This window comes from Pogoniulus pusillus, chromosome 24, assembly GCF_015220805.1.
Source record: "Pogoniulus pusillus isolate bPogPus1 chromosome 24, bPogPus1.pri, whole genome shotgun sequence".
In the NCBI taxonomy this organism is placed as follows: Eukaryota; Metazoa; Chordata; class Aves; order Piciformes; family Lybiidae; genus Pogoniulus; species Pogoniulus pusillus.
Genome location: NC_087287.1, coordinates 12,214,625 through 12,226,716, shown reverse-complemented (window position 1 = coordinate 12,226,716; position 12,092 = coordinate 12,214,625). Strand labels below are relative to the sequence as shown.

The 12,092-nt window shown below is 38.0% G+C and overlaps 1 protein-coding gene across 12 annotated transcripts in view; it reads right to left on the bottom strand.

The window, feature by feature from the left end:
• The window catches only part of SOX6 (SRY-box transcription factor 6), a 397,240-nt gene that overhangs the window by 68,600 nt on the left and 316,548 nt on the right, over nt 1–12,092 (bottom strand). The window lies entirely within an intron of this gene.

Genomic DNA, 12,092 nt, shown 5'->3' with positions numbered 1-12,092 from the left:
GATTCTGCCTCATCTCTAGACAGCAATGAAAGTCGAAACAGACAACAGAGTATGTCTCCATCTTGATGTACAGTGATGGTCATGACTTCTATAAATGCTAGTAAGGAATGTAGACCTTCAAAATTCATGTAAGTTATGCTGAAAACACAAAAATATCCTCACAGAACTTTACAAAAAGTTTCACTGAAACATAATAAAAGACTTGTATATGAAAGTAAACTATTCCTACCAATCTAAAGTGTTTACTGAACAAGAACAAATAGATTTAATTTCCTTCCAGTGACCAAATTTAAACCCTCACCTTGAATTAGCATTAGCAATAATTCTTCTACCATAAACAGAGAAGATCCTAATCCCTCTTCTACACATAAATCTATATAAACTTTGCCTTATTAGTGAAAAAAAAAAAAAAAGCCAGGTGGTTTGTATGTAATTTCCAACATTACTATCATTCAGATGGACAAATAAAAAAAATTACAGTAATCAAAAGCAGACCTTTCAGCACATGTAATTAAATGAAAGCTTAATAAAGAATAATTTGCAAGAGCCAGATGTGCTTATGTCATAATTGTTGCTTTCTTTGGAACAATTTTTCTAATATAACAAGCCTCCACAGAAATGAAAGTTACACAATGCTATAAACTCAGTGACTCAGTGGCTAGACAAATGCATGAAGGAAAGGCAGAGTCAGAACTCTGAGTGACAAATGAAAACTCATTTGGATTTTTCCTGCCACCCCTTTTCAACAGCACACAGAGGCTACATTATGATAACAGGATCATATTTTGAAAACAATGGTGCTTAAATATTTCTTTTTCTAAAACACTGGGGTTTTTCCTGCACTAGAACAAAAAGAAAATAGAAAAGAAAGAGCTTTTAATGATATCCTGAGGACTGAAGACAAACTATTACATACAATTCTAAGTGGCTTTTCTTCCCCTCTAGTACGAGGATCTTATAACTTGTAGCATATTCTTTGAGTCACTCTATGCTTGCTTAGGAGAATGCTCTACATATATAACAGTGAGAAGAATGTTTCTTAAACTTCAGAAACCCTGCACGCTTTCAGCTTAGAAATCTGCACTGTACTGGGAAAGAGAAGATATAATAAACTTAAATACAATGTAATATTTTTGACTATCAAAATACTTTTCCTTTCCTTTAAGGAAAAAGTATTGTGAACCCGTTCAGCATCTACTTGAACTATCTGGGGGAGATGATTTAGATTTTACTTAAAGCAGATGAAAACTTTAGAATCTAATGTAGTGTACACTAAATGTGGGGAAGAAATTCTATGTCAGAATAAAGCCACATTTAACAACTAAAGTTAAAAACAATTTCCTTTTCCCTTCACAGGTAAACTATCAGAGCAAGCAAAGTGATGAGTTACTATTTCCACATTAATCAGCCTTTCTTAGAAAATAAAAGTCAGTAGTCAATGGTGAGCTGCCCCAAGCCTGGCCAGCCACTCTTTGCCTGAGTCTCCTCAACAGGACAGGAGAGAAAATAAGATGATAAACCTTACAGGTCAAGATAAAGACTTACTAGCTACCATCATGGTTGAAACAGACTTGACTTGAAAAAAAAATTATTTCCAGTTGCAGTAGAGTTGGATAGTGAGAAACACAGACAAAAACTACAATCCTCTATTCTTCCAAGCTTCACTCCTTTGGTGCCGACTCCTGCACCTCCACCCCTCCAGCTGGCTGCCAACAGAGCCGTTGCTCATTTCCCCCTCACCCCTCACCGCTTGTGTGCCATTTTGCCTTTTCTGTAGGAGCCACCAGCATGACTGCTGGGCTCTGAGGTGCCCTGTGCGGGAGCTGCTGATGAACCAGCTGGAATTGACTGGGCCCTCTCCTCCCTGTGGCCACTCCACAGTTCCCCCGACCCACACACTGCTAGCACCTGGGCACCAACACTGGGCATGCAAAGCTAATGGAGCTTATAGCTCAAACAAGTAAGCAAAGGTGTGTTTATCATCCCTGAAAACTCCAGCCCATGCTGCAGCCGTATCTTGACTGAGTAGTTTGAGGTTAATGCCAAGAGAGAGATGTGACACTGGTTGGAGGAGGGCTCCTTGGTGGCCTGGTGCTCTGTCCTTGAGCCTGACTGGCAACTGAAATGTCCACAGCACTTTAAGGGTCATATAGACAACCACAAAAATGGGCTGTTACAGTAACTAGGAGGCTGCTTGATTTTGGAAACACAAACAGCAAAAGCAGAATAAAATCAGAATTATCCACTACTCTCCCAGTGTGTGAGGGCTGTACTGGCTGTACTGCAAGTAGCATGAAGAAGAAATGTTTCTAAAGGGAGCAAAATGGAACAAATGTTGTCATTTGTATACACGTGTGTGTATAATTAGGCACTGTGTTACTCCAAAGTCCTACTACTGACTTTAGACTGGCATTGCTATAAATTTGTATTACACCATAAAAGCAAAAATAAGTAACAGTAATTAGCTTTCTGGTTCACTTAGACTTTAAAACAAAGATGTCCACAAATCACTGCAAATCTTGTGCTGGCAACATGGCCATGTGGTGTTGGAGGCTGTATAACTTCTTATAAATACTGGGGAGCTAGCCAGTCTGGAAAAATATGTGCATGCCACCATTGCAAGGAGAAAAAAATATTGTATTTTTGAAAATACTGCTATTGTGGCTTGAAATGGCACTTTAGGACCACACATTGAGGTGGTCGGATTATGAAGATTTTATTTGCAGATTAAGGAGAAGGAAAAAACCCAAACATTGAATGAATAACAATCCTTAGCTTCTAATGCTTGAAAGCAAATGGTCCAATAGATTTTTTTTCAACTGAAATTCTAACCTGCTCACTACTGAGTAGTAACTAAAATAATTAATCTAACTCAAACACTGAAATGTTTTTCAACTTATCTCTAGCACATAAACAGAAGAGTATTTAATAACACTTATGCCAATCAATGACCAGGAAAGTCCTTGACTAAAAATTAGATATTCAATAGCTTCAATAATTGATTGTTTTAAAAACTAGCTTTTAAAAAGTGTAGCTTGAGTCTTATTTTCCCAAAGGCTCACCAAGTTAGATCCTTATGATCCCAGGATATAAGTACTGCTGATTTTGAGTTAGTGAGTGCTCCTGCAGAGTTAACAATTGTGAAAAGCTTAAGGTATGTAAGCAAGGATGCAGTTTTACAGTTTTCAGAACCAGGCTTCTGACACTGAAGAGAGGGATTTTCAAATGCTACATTTGTGTGCCTCACTTAAGCAATGGCAAGAGAGAACAGTTGCCCTTGTATATACAAGAGCAAAAAGGCAAGGGCTACACATTTCAGCTGACTGCTTTGGAGAGGGAAATTTGGTCACAGCAGTGGGGATATAATTCAGTTGCTATCCTTTGGGGTAAGAAACCATAGCGAAGCGTAGCAGATAATCAAAGTACAGGTGATGAAGGTTGGCCTTGCATGACAAATTGCAACAGCTCTACTTGGAAAATGAAGAAGAAAGCAGCTCAGCAGAACATGGCTTGGTTCAAACAGAAAGATGTGCTAGAAACAGTTAATCTTCTATTTTGTTTTACTGAAAGATCTAGGACCAAGACAAAAAGACACTTTTCTTTTCTCTCTTTGTCTCTTCTTTTCCCAAAGCTGTTAGAAACTGTAATTTATTTTTCTTCATAAACAAGTGCTAAATATTATGGATCCTGATTAATTCTAAAGATTTTCCATTACTAAAAATGTAAATCCTATGTTACATCTTCAACAAATACATTTGCAAGAGTAAATGAAACTGAACAATAAAACTATTGAGAATCAAGTGAGAATCCTTACTTCTCAGCATTTAAAATGAATTGTGCAAAGCTGAAATATCTTATTTATAGAGATGAAAGTTCAGCTATTTAGACAATGAGCAATTTGGTTTCTAAAGATGAAAAACTCTAAGGAGTGACTGCAAGTGCTGTTGAAATCCTGCAGTACAAGAGGTAATGCAGTTATTTTCTTCCCAAGTATATTTAGTACATAGTGTTACAAAGCTATAATTCCAGAATTTTCCTTCTGAGTATATAACATGCAATAATAATACTTAGAACTGTCTGATCGCAAAAGGTTTTTACAAGCTGACCAAAACCAGCAACATCTTTACTATTTCCAGTCCACATTTCTGAAAAGAAGCTGCACAGAACAAAAAATTCCACCATCTTTAGGGCTCCTTATTTTTTATTTTTGTTGTAGAGGTGCTTTAAAAAAGCTTGATGTCAAATGGAGTAAAGGAAACAGTCTCTAAACAGTCTCTCTGCTGTTTGTATGCGCTCAAACCCATGTTTTGGGTGGCATAGATAAAACCATGGAAAGTGCTGACCTGAGTTGTTGTCACTGGCAAAGTCTGTGGCAGTTCAGGAAAAGCAATCTTTTAAAAAGGTAGTGCAGAAGCATAAATATCCTACTCAAAAATTTCACATACATCTTCATCTAAATGAAAGAAGTGCTTTAAAAGTAATGTTAACTGTATTCATTCCTTCCTATTTTTGTGTATAGAAGTCTGTCTTTCTTTGTATTAGCATTCCTTTTGCACCAGACGTGTTCACTGTCAAAAATTACAGTTGGGATCTATATGATAGCAAATGTTTTTGTTTGGTTTGGGTGGTTGAGAGTTTTTTTGCAGCACATAACTGTTATTCTCTTTGTTTTAAGATTATTTTTATGCCAATCCTTCAAGTGTGAGGTATGCTAACAGAAAATGACATCCAGAAACCCAGTCTAAGTAACCCATCGGCAGCTTAACCATGTGACAAACCCAGGGGCAACTAGAAGGCAGCTACTGCCTGTGGAGTCTGCCAAGCAGCCAGATGCCATCACCAGAAAAACACCTTCCACAGCTCAGCATCTGTGTCCTAGCAGTGCTCTCCACACAAAAGGAAAAGAGGAGAAGGGAAGAAAAGGTGCATAAAAAATTGTTAAAGGAAAAGTACATATACCTGAAAAGGTGCATATAAAATTGTTAAAGTACATATACCTGAAAGGAACTCCTACTCAAATTAAAAAACCTAAAACCTGAAAAAAAAACCAAAGCTTTTTTGATGAAAACAAGATCACTTCTAATTAATAGGTACAATATTTTATGCTAAAATTGTGTGCCTCCCTTTACCTTACCATATATTTAAGCAAGTGCTACCTTTTAAAACAATGTATTTTATTTAAAAATTTGGATGTCTCAGTAGCATTTTCTCAATGTGTTGTAAGAAAAACTTTAACAAATCAAAATAAGGTGTGTTTTAAGCATCTGCTACTACTGTGGGCCAGACCCTCCTCTCATTTTCATGTGTGTCACCACACATAACAGCAGCTCAGTATTTAAAATACAAGTATGCAGCATCATCTTGTCTCTCAGGTTCATGCTAAATAACTGAGAACTATTTGGCTTTACATGGGAGTATCTAAAATGGCATGGATCAAGTACAGCTACATAAAGTTGAAGCAACAATTAGGGGAAAAGTGTTTAACTTTGAAATATGATGAAGAAATAATAGTATAGTGCAAATATTTCTCTTGCTCTGCAGAACCCAAGTGCTTTAATACATGTGTGTGGTTTCTTATGAAGAGTAACATTCCTTTCTTTGCCCAGTTTGTACTTATCTGACTGCCCCAGGATGCACACAACATTCTGATTTTAAAGGCACATACATCACCCTACCGTGGATTCTGCTCATTGTTACAAAGTGTGAAGTGCCTCTGCTTCTTATAATAATGTACCAGATACCTTTGCAAAAAGCTGTTAAGGTGTAACACAAACAGGCAGCTAATGAATTACCATAACTACTGTCATAATAACAAAGATTGTCATGGTGATTATTTATGCACTTGCTGGCTAATGCGCTCACAGATTTATTAAAGCCCAATATGTGCAAACAAATTAAGTGTATTTGTGAAAATATATACAATAATACATTCTGTAGTCACAGATGGAGTTAGAAGACTTCAGTTTTCCTTCCATATTCAGCTGTGCTTCTACAGGAAAACAAATCTTTCTCAACTAAATGAATAATGTTATCAGTTGTTCAGAATCATTTACTCCTGTGGGGGTTTTGGGGTTGTTTGCTTGGTGGGTTTTTTGACTGTTAGCACCAGAAATTTAAGTGTCTGTCAGTTGCTATTCTACACATTGTCAAGGGAAGTTTTTATGTGGCCCTACATTCCACTCAATTCCTGTCTCCTTAGGAGACCAATGTGCCTGTAGTGCTCTTTCCCAAGCTGCAAAGTAACAGATAGGTAACGCCACCACTGAGTCTGTTGGTTCCAAAACCTTTTACCGACCACAAACTCATTGTACTGGTTCAGGAAAAGAAAAATCACTCTCCTCACTTCTACTGCTCTGCTATGTGTATCGGCCAGCCCATATAGAAGATAAAAGAATCTCTACACACGTTAAATGCTGCAGCTTGTATTGTTGTAGTACTGCAGAGTCAAGATCCCCTTATGCAAAATAACAGCTTTATTTTGTTAAAAGGGCCTAACTTTAAGTGGACCATGGAATATTTATGGCTCTCAGTAGTCCTTTGAAAGAGTTATCTTATGTTTTTATGTCGATCATGGGTCAGAGGTTCAAATCAGCACTTCTTTCTGTCACTCCTTATATGTTTTACTATAATTTACAGCTCAGCAAGAGGACTCATAAAACAAAAGCGTCTATTTTACTTCAGCAACTAATTCTAGCTAATCAAAGCTTTCCAGCAAAACAACCCAGCATGAAACTCCGTGTGGAAAATATGCAGAGAACAAAGTGTTTTGTCAAATAACACATCTCATGATGTAAACACATATGTCTCTTATAGGAAATTTTATCGCTTCCACATTATCGGCACACAAAAGGAGCATTCTTGTTGCAGACCTGGTGTGACTGTGGAGCCATCGTCATTGGAAACAAGAGCCTGATTAGGTTCCCACACAGATATGAATAGATTTTCTTTTTTTAGTGTAATGCTGCCTTTCTTATTTCTTAAACAGACTAGTAATTGTGGCTGTAAAAACAGTGAATTGTGTTTGGATGACATTTGTTTCTTCATATTTTTTTTAGCTACCCAGTGACACCAATTATCCCATATGGTTGTCCTCCTCTGGAAAGTCTGAGTTAATCCACAGCTGTGAAGATGAAGATGCACCCAGCAGGCTCTAAATCTGGTGGGTCTCTTGTCTGCTAATAAAGTCCACAGTCTGCTGGACAGATGTTAGGAGGATCTGTTAAGTCAGTGACAAAGACCCAGACTTCTCTGGAGGGAAAATGATTAGCAAAACATATCTATTTTTCATAGATGTTCATGTTTTGCCTCATCTTTTGGCTAGAGAGGAGTCCCAAGGCACATGTAGTAGGTCCTGCTCAAAAAATGAATGTACTAAATGATCACATTGTCACACGTTCTAAAGAAATAACTCTTTTTGTCCTTATTCTTGCATGTTGTGGTGGTTACCTCACTATTATCTTGAGGTTGGTTTTATTCATCATACTATAGGCTTCTCATGGAAGAATCTGAGTAAGCATTGTCAGATATAAAATATCTAGTTATTTTTTTAATGTAATGGGAAATGTGAACTGAAGATTAAGTTATCATTGGACTATTTCTTCTTTAAACATTATTAACATTGCTTATTCTTAAATAAAGGGAATGCATTCTGGCTCCACGGCTCATGCTGATGTTTTGAGGGAGGGGAAGAAGCGGAACAAAAAACTCCAACCCCAAACAAGAAAAACAAACACCACCACAAAAGAGTGGTATGAGGTGACACATGCAACAAGATCCATGTTTAGAGACTTACTCACTTTTCCCCATCCCCACCTATTTATCATCATGGCCTGACGGCAAAGACACCCAGCCTCAAAGTCTCTCTCTGTTACACTCATGTAAATTTGGAGAAATGCTACAGAGCTAAAATACATGCACCAGTGCAATAAGAACTAACTTGCCTTCAGGCACAGGTGCATTAAGTTGCTCTGAAGATCACTTCTGTTTTGTTTGCGCGCAGCATTTCTTGTTCTTTTGACTTCAGCTTCTTTTGACGCAATGAAGTAGAAATAGCCATTGAAGAGCTCACTTTACTTTGCTGGCTAAATGCAGGCAAAATCCCCTTTAGTCATTGCTTCTGAGGCTGTGTCCCTTAGAAATCAAATGGCGCTGATTCTATTGAATTATGACAATAAAATACAGTCTCTCAGCAGCTGCCTGTTCACAACCTGTTTGCTGTAAAGCTGTGTGCAGAGCCAGGAAAGAATGCTCAAATAAATTATCGATCACTGCAAGTAGCTAAGACAATGTATATAATTTGGCACCTGGCAGTTGCCTCTGTAATATTGTATTTACTTCTCCTTAGAAAGTAAAGCTGTTGATTTATCAGTTTCATGGCACCTCGACAAGTTTCCAAGATATAATGTCACCCCATTACCCTATGAGGCTGTTGGGAATTTTTAATGAGAAAGCATCAAAATTGTGAAAGAAAAGCTCACTCTCTGCAAGAAAATCTAATTCAAAAAGGTATCCTATTTTTTTAACAACTAAAGTTCAGACAGAATTGCTGTCTACAACTATCTGAGGGGTGGTTGTGGCCAGGAGGAGGTTGCTCTCTTCTCTCAGGTGGCCAGCACCAGAACAAGAGGACACAGCCTCAGGCTGCACCAGGGGAGATTTAGGCTCGAGGTGAGGAGAAAGTTCTTCACTGAGAGAGTCATTGGACACTGGAATGGGCTGCCTGGGGAGGTGGTGGAGTCGCCGTCCCTGGGGCTGTTCAAGGCAAGGTTGGACGTGGCACTTGGTGCCATGGTCTAGCCTTGAGCTCTGTGGTAAAGGGTTGAACTTGATGATCTGTGAGGTCTCTTCCAACCCTGATGATACTGTGATACTATATCTTATACCACCATAGAATAGATGAAACGTTGGCTCTCTTGAAATAACTACTCACCTCACTAGTGTCAACAGTTTGTGATATTTAAAAATACTTCCTATTTCTTCCAGTGTGACCAAGTCTAAAATCTAACCCTGCAAAGTTAGGGACTGGGCCTAAGATTCCCAGAAAGAAAACTATATTTCTGCCACATCAGAAAAGAACAAAGGGCAGGCTGGAAGCTGACCAGAGGAATGGAGTTACAGCTGCCCAAATAAATAAATTTAAAAAAAAAAAACCACCCAAATAACTATTTTTAAATTATTTAAAGGGTTGTGTAGCAAATACAGAGCTTCTGCCTTCTGAAGAGCAATTCCCTTGTGACTGGAGGGAGAAGCAAAAACCGTCACTGACTTAGCGGTCATGTCTCACCTCATTTCACTCTTTTCTCTCTTTTTTTTTTCCTTTCCCCTTTCCAAACAGACTGAGTGTTAGTCTGCTGAGAATACGATGCTAAGCCACTTTTCCTGTAGAGTTTTTAAACTGGGCCTCTGAGAAAGGGTTTGATACAATTCAATGACTGAAGTAATACCTTTGTCCATCTGAGCATTAAATGGCCCATTGAAATACAGCTTAGTTAGAAAGAATTTCAGTAAATGGTGCTTTCTAATTTTTTTTTATTATTATTATTCCTCTCCCAACAGATTACAGCCTGGATCTGAAAATGCAGTTCAAACACTTTTGGTTGCCTCTCAGGTCAGGCCTTTAGCCAATGTTAATTAAATATAACCCCTTTAGAATACTGGAGGTTAAATGAGAGCAACAAAGTGGTTGTCTTCAACTTATTACCGCACGCTCTCCAAAAAGCTGTAATCTGTTTGGGAGGATGCTCATTTAAACACATCGGTCTTAACAATGAACATTTATGGGTGGAGGGATGCATGCTAAATGCTATTTTGTCCAACAGCTAGTAATCACAAAACACTAAACACATATTTCCATGCAATATACCATGTCCATTGTGTTCAAATAACACACATCATAAAAGGAAGTGCTGCGGCAGACAATTTAGGCTGCAGCAGCACATACAGCACAATTTTCAACTTGATAAAGTGAAACTATAAAGAATCAATGCATAAGTCAGACAGCATCCGTACCTAATATTCTTCCCTGCAGCTGTTAGAAGTTCACATTTTGTCTCTAGTAGGCATGAACATTAGTATACCTTCAATTCCCTGTCTTCAGTCACATTTCATTGTCTGTTTCATACAATTGACCATACTATGAAACTGTAAAGTAGCTGAAATTGTCTTTTTTTGTTCACTTTAATGATTTTAAATGAGAAAGTGAGGTTTTTCTGTAAGCTATTTGTTTACTGCTTTGTAAAAAGTTTCCTGAAGTATTTGTAGCAATTTTACCATTAAAGGAGTAGAAAGAAAGCTTTTCAATACATGGTAATTAGTCTTGTCTTTCTGAACATGACTTTACTGTAAATACTCCTCCTTGACTATCCCTTTGTCCCAAGATTCCTTAGAAGAACGCAACCAAGCGATAATTCAGCATTATTGCTGCTTCAGTGCACTAATCGCTTAAAGAGCGGCAAGGACCCTATGTTCACTGCCACAAGGCTCCTACAGCCTCCTGGCCTAAGGCAGGCTTCCCAGCCCAAAAGCATCCAGATGTCAAGAGGAATATCCAGGTCCTGATGCAGCACGCCGCACCGTTCCAGTATGGCCTAAACATCTGTTTCATCTGCTGGCATACAACCTGCTGAATACACTGAGGCTGCCACATAAAGTAGGGAATGAATGAGGGTGCGAGTGCAGCTCCAGAGCTCAATGTAAATGCCACTAAAAGGACTCTATGCAGACTCACAAAAAAAAAGTGTTTGGAACCTCAAAACTAGACTTTGAACTTTTGCTGTCTCAAATAATGCTCTGAGAACTAAAACCAGGCAAGCAGCAGGAAGGACAACTGCATAATTAAAAAACCCCTCACTAACACAATATATGCTTAGTATTTTTCCTCCTAATAGAGGAAGAGACCATAATACTTTAGCTTCTCATTTTGGTTTAACTCAACCCTGATTTAAGTCTTTATGGTGTAAGAAAAGACAAAATAAGAAAAAGCACATAATTATGAAACCCAAATTCCTTGTTGCTGTTATAACAGCTGCTCTTTATAGAAAATATTTCAAAACAAGATAAGCTTAGATATCTATTATACATTTCTAAGATATCTATTATATATTTCTAATTTCCTACAGATAGTAACTCAGGAGTTATAATAAGCATCTTTTCTCTGAGAGATAGGAATATATAAACAATGACATTTTCTCCTGAGGCATGAGAAAAGCTGCAAGAATTTTATTTGATATAGATTAGGTTCTGACAAGGAATTAAGGAATGCTAACTACTCTCATCCTGCTCTGGAAGGGGGGTTGGCCCCTATGATCTCCTTGGGTCCCTTTCAGCCTCTAATATCCTATGATCTCTTCCACTTTGTGTATCTATTCTCTTGTACTCTTCCTATCAAGTCTAATGGAACAGTTTGCATGCTACCACGCAAGTTCTTTGCATCATTTGTGAAAGCAAGCTCAAAGCCCAAACTGAGAGTGCATCTTTTTTTCCTCTATATTTTTTCTCAAGAAGAGGACGTAAGAAGGCGTAGTTTAACCAGGAGAGAAGAAGTATTCTCACAGTGCAACTTCCTGGCTTACTCTTTCTTCTGGCCAGCCTGGGAACATAGCTCACCTTCATGTGCCAGAAAGCAGAAGCACAGAAGGCAAGAGGGACTAAGTACTTCTGTGCTCCATCTCTGTACCCAGAAACTAGGAAGTATCCCCCAAACCTCCCAGTTAAACACACCCTCTGTGAACCTGAACAAGTCATCATTTTCTTTGTGCTGTATTAATACATTGTCTGAACTTATTGTATTTGACTGCAATCATAAAGTATTCCCATCAAAGATAAAATAGTAATATGCTACTTTTTGATCACACTTCTCCTGTTATTTACCATGAACAGGAAAGCACACAGTAGCCTTATCATTGTGATTCTCCCAGAAAATATGCTGTAATGCATAGCTTGGAAATTGGCAAAACAATCTTTAAATTTTTAATGATTTTATAAAATAACCATGACACACACTGCTTAAAACTATTATGTACTTGGTATAGAGGTAAACCAACAAATATAAGTTCTTTCAAGCCCAAATACCTTTGGAAGAAAGCCAGCCATAG